The sequence below is a fragment of the Bacillus rossius genome, unplaced genomic scaffold (assembly GCF_032445375.1).
Source record: "Bacillus rossius redtenbacheri isolate Brsri unplaced genomic scaffold, Brsri_v3 Brsri_v3_scf35, whole genome shotgun sequence".
Classification (NCBI taxonomy): Eukaryota; Metazoa; Arthropoda; class Insecta; order Phasmatodea; family Bacillidae; genus Bacillus; species Bacillus rossius.
In genome coordinates, this window is record NW_026962535.1 from 200,001 (window position 1) to 205,107 (window position 5,107).

The 5,107-nt window shown below is 32.6% G+C and overlaps 1 non-coding gene across 1 annotated transcript; it reads right to left on the reverse strand.

The window, feature by feature from the left end:
- Positions 1-2,866: 2,866 nt before the first annotated feature.
- On the reverse strand, positions 2,867-2,985 carry LOC134544244 (5S ribosomal RNA). The gene has a single exon (XR_010077634.1). It is a non-coding gene; the product is annotated as a 5S ribosomal RNA (ribosomal RNA).
- Between the last annotated feature and the right edge of the window lie 2,122 nt (positions 2,986-5,107).

The following is a 5,107-nucleotide window of genomic DNA, read 5'->3' on the forward strand; positions in this document are numbered from 1 at the left end:
CTGATGCATTCTCAAGAGTGCAGTTTCTGTTTAGCTTTTAAAACTGGCTGCCCTTCAATTCACTCAAGGTGCAGATGCAAGTTGCTGATGAAGTATTCCACACACATGCTACATTGGAGAAATATTTTAATAAAAATTAAAACTCTTGCAGGATTTCGAATAAAAACTATCCTATTTATCCCTTCTATGTTTTGGTACTGCGAAATTGAGAGAGGTAAGTAAGTTGTGAGGTTATTTTTACTTGCTTGCATGTGAGGTTAGCAGAGCAAAAATATTTTTGAAATTGCAGATACATGGTCACTTTATTTCGTTGCAAACATTTATAAGCTCGTAATCTTATTTAAAGTCTCCATACTTAATGCGTTTGGAAAACCTTCTTTCTCTCAATTTTACAATGGAACAAAATTTTACTTGTATGTGTACATTAATTCCATCTCTAAATGATGTAGGTTTACGCACCGAGATCAGGTACATTGTAGAGAGAAAAACACACGAGTACCTGCTTATTTTGAAGTTTTAATGAGTATATTAAAAAAAAAAAAAAAAAAACGATAAAAATATAATTGAAAAAGTATATTATTCACGTATTTTTGAGGATGAGGGGAGGGGGTGTTTTTGTCCGATGGTCGTTTATCTTTAAAGAAATTTCCGTTGGACCTGTGCGTTCTTGCTCTGCCAATTCTCGAAAAATGAAATATTTTAAGTCGTCTTTTATGTGCTAACTTCATTATATTTGGCTGCATTCGTATTTTTATTAGTTTTGAAACATTCATGTCACGGAAAATAATCATAAACCAGGACAAAAACGTTTTGACTAAATGTTCTAGGTTGGTTGTAAAACATTTTCTTATTTTATTTCACATCGGAAACATCTGTTAAGTTGTAAGCTTTGTAATGAATGCGACAGTCACTTGTTCGCTGAAGTGTTTGTTTAAGAAATTAGTATTGTAAATTTGTTTATGGTCTTGTTAAATGAAATTTTAAGTGAAATCATTTGGGAAAACAGAGGCTACAGGAATTTTCAACACAACTTGATGACCGACGTTGTGACTAGTGTGGGAGTGTGTGCTCGTGTAAATATCAATTTTTCTTACTCCTCGTGCCGGTCAACAGGAAAACAGCGAGTGTGTTATCTCATCGCGGGCGTGTGATTGCGTGTGGTAAATTGTGCTAGGTTAATTACCGCAAAACTCCACTGTGTGCAAATATGTAGTGTGTCGCTGTATGCAAATATTTGGTATGTCTTTTTTTTTTTTTTTTTTTTTTTCAGGCAATACACACTTTGAATTTTACACAATTTCGATGCTGCAACCTAAGTGTATACATGCGAATAGGATTGCTTAAATGAAAAAGTAAAGTAGGAGGTAAGTGCAAATGTTTCCAGGAGGTTATGCACACACAATCTATTTTATGAATTAATAGTTATTATCTAAGAAAATGATAGAAGATTATAAATAATGTGTGCAGAATAATACAGAATTTGCATGTTACACAAAAAAAAAATATATATATATTCCAAATATTGTTAGCAAAATGCACCTAGATTAGTGAGCTGGATTTTTTTTTTTTTTTTGTATTTTTGTTCTGTTGATCCCACGTGGAGTCAAGGCTCCGGGATATAGAACATGTATGTGCAGACAATTAATATTTACATGATGCAAGTTACCAAGAAAAAAAATTTCAAAAAAAAAAAATACATAACATGTTACACAATTTAACTTTATGCAAAACATGAAGCAGCTGTTATCACAAGTCCATTCAACAAATTAACAGTTCAATTTCTCTATTATCAATCAAATTAAAGAATAGCTTCAGAGGGTAGGTAGGATATTCTAGAAGAATTTTTTTTACTGTTTTTTTTTTAATACTGGTAAATTGTTTTAGTTATTTTCTGTGATATTAAGTTGTAAAGTTTTACTCCCAAGTAATTTAGTCCATTTTCAAATCGCCTAGTGTTATGTTCAACTATCCTCAATTTACTAGCATTTCTGGTGTTATACCTATGTGCGAATATCTAAAAAAAAAAAAAAAAAAAATAATAATAATTTTTTTTTTCTTCTTTTTCTTAAGAATGAATAAAAAGTTTCTAGAACGTATTCATTTATGGCAGTCAGGACTTTAAGTTTTTTGAATTTTGGTCTGCAGTTAGATGATTTTTTATCTTTTGTTATTATTCTAATAGCTCCTTTTTTTTTTTTTCCCCCAATGTTATATGGCAGAAAGAGTAGAGCTATGGCTACTGTGTCATCATGCATTGATGGGAAGGTTATTGTTGGATAACAAAAATTTAGATGATATAATTTTTATTTTTTTCCATACACAACACATTGCAGGTACAATTTTACAGGTTACAGCTGTACCACCTCTAGTATTGCTGCCGACCATCCAACAAATGAGCACACTAAACAGGCATTGATGACATTGTTATCAACGTCTTTTTGAATCTCTCATTATTATACATAACTGCCCACTGAAACAGAGAAACTTCAAAATAGGTGTGTGTGTGTGTGTTTATATATATATATATATATATATATATATATATATATATATATACATATATACATACATACATACATACATACATACATACATACATATACACTTATATATTTATTTTTTCACTTTGAATTTTGTATGAGGTATACACATGCAAAGATTCACAGCTACTGGGTGGGTGAGTGAGTGAGTGAGTGAGTGAGTGATTGATTGATTGATTGATTGATTGATTGATTGATTGATTGATTGAGAGAGAGTGAGTGTGTGTGTTAGGGGGGGGGGGAAATGTGGTGATTGTGGGGGAAAAAAAAATTTAAAATTGAAATTTTTAAAAAAAAATTTTTTTCTGTAGGGTGCAAAATAGTAGTGCCAACGGCACGTGGTGTTCCCAAGCGGTCACCCATCTAAGTACTAACCACGCTCGACGATGCTTAACTTCGGTGATCGGACGAGAACCGGTGTGTTCATCGTGATATGGCCGTTGGCAATGATATAGATGTTTTTTTTTTGCAGTTTGTATTTGCCACTCGAAATAGCTATACCAGGTGTGATTGTTACAAACAACAGGAGAAATCGTGTAATGAACACTCTTTTACTTCCCCCCCCCCCCCCCCACACACAACACCCACCACCCTCACCATCCCAACCACCAAAGCCCTCTTCAAAATACACTCTCACACACACACACAAACCCACACTCTATAACTGATGAACATTACCATAACTTCTTAAAGCCATTAGATAATATTTAACTCAAGAAAGGTATTGTGATATGTTTAAAGAAAGAAAGGTGAAACCTTTAACTTTACCAGCAGGTATTAGTATCACTGAGGTATCTTCTAGGTTGTAGCAGCAATAGTAGTAATAATAATAAAATTAAATAAGGTAATAAAAAAGAAAAGTTATACATGTGATCAAATCATGAATGTATAAAACTGGAATGAATTTAAATTTTTTTTATTTTTCTTCATAGGCTGTTTTGAAATTGATGAGTAAGTGCCTCTTCTTTTAAATTTTTTAATGCTGAACACTGTTACATAAGAGATGAATGTTTAGAAAATTTAAAAAAAAAAAAGCTAGCCCAGCCCCCTCCCCCCCTCACACAAAATCCAAACAAAAAAAAAACACCCTCCTTCAAAACATCACATAATCATCCAGCCAGCAGTGCAGACGAGAAATTTGCACTCGGGGCCGCCATTTTGACGATAAATTCTTGCATGGCACACCAAAGGTAGGAAAGAATTTAAAAAAATAAAAATAATGGGCGAGCACCCTCGCGTCTGCCTGTAGAAAATGAAGTTAAAAGTAACATAACCTAAAGACAGGCACACACTAGGGTGCTCCCAGGCGGTTGAGAAATTTTTTCCCGCCAAAAGACTTATATATATTATTTATTTTACTGTTTTTGGCAGGGGGCTATGTCGGTCTGTGTGCAAAGTAGTTCCTACTCCCGCCGCCAGGAGCGCGCGCGGTGGGTAGCGATGTTGTTTTTTCTGCTTTCATTTGTTTATTATTTAGAGGGTTAATGCTATGTAAATGTACGCAAGTTTGGTTATGTGTCGGTAGTTGTGCGAGATTTAATTTCCGAAACGAAATTTGACTTTCATCGGCCTGCATTTCTCACTTATTCGGAAAATACATGTGTGTTTATGTATGTATAATAATCGAGTGATTTTGTAATAATTTGGAAGTTTTGTTTGCGTGTGCGATGTGGGGAAGAAAAGGTGTGCACACGAGTCCTAGGGCTATATTTTTTTTTATTGCGAAATATTTACTTCATGTGGTGAAAAATTTTAAATTATTTGTGATGCAAGTGAAATTTTTTTTTTTTTTTCAGTTGGGTGATGTGTTTGTCCTCGTTTGTGTGCAAGGAAGCAAACATGCTGAAGGTAAGGGGCCATAAATGACACTTTAAAATATTAGTTTACCATTAATTTTGGTTAAATATTAAATTGCCATATAAGTAAAATCATGTCAACTGTTGTATTCCACCCAGTATAAGCTGTTAGTAATGGGTACTTAATATAAATAGAATAAATGTAAGCATTTTCGTCTGCATGAAAATTCACTTTTTTTTTGGATCCATTTGTACTGTGGGTAGTTAAATAGTACATTATGTTGTTTTTACTTCGAAGTACAAAACATCTTGTGCATGATTGCAAATTCAAACGCAGTTAAGCATAATATGAATTCGAATTATGTGTGTGTGTGTGTGTATATATATATATATATTTTTTTTTTTTTTTTTTTTTTTTTTTTTTTTTTTTTTTTTTTTTTACTGTGTCCAGTTTTAGCACAAATGGAATTATTTTCAAAGTGAATCGATGCAACTGGTCTTTGCCATTAATATTGATATATGATCTAACTAAATTAAATAGAAAGGATTTTTTTATTTATTTTTTTATATATATAAATATATTTGTAGCAATGTACTAATGACCACAGAAGTAAGCAAAAAAAAAAAATATATATATATATATCTCAGCCAGTAAACCATGCGTCTTAAAGACTTTTTTTAATGAAAATATTTCTGCCTTGGTTAAGCTTACATTTACTATCATAGGGATTGAGGGAATTGTAGAACAGCAGCAGAAGCATTTCCTTTCAT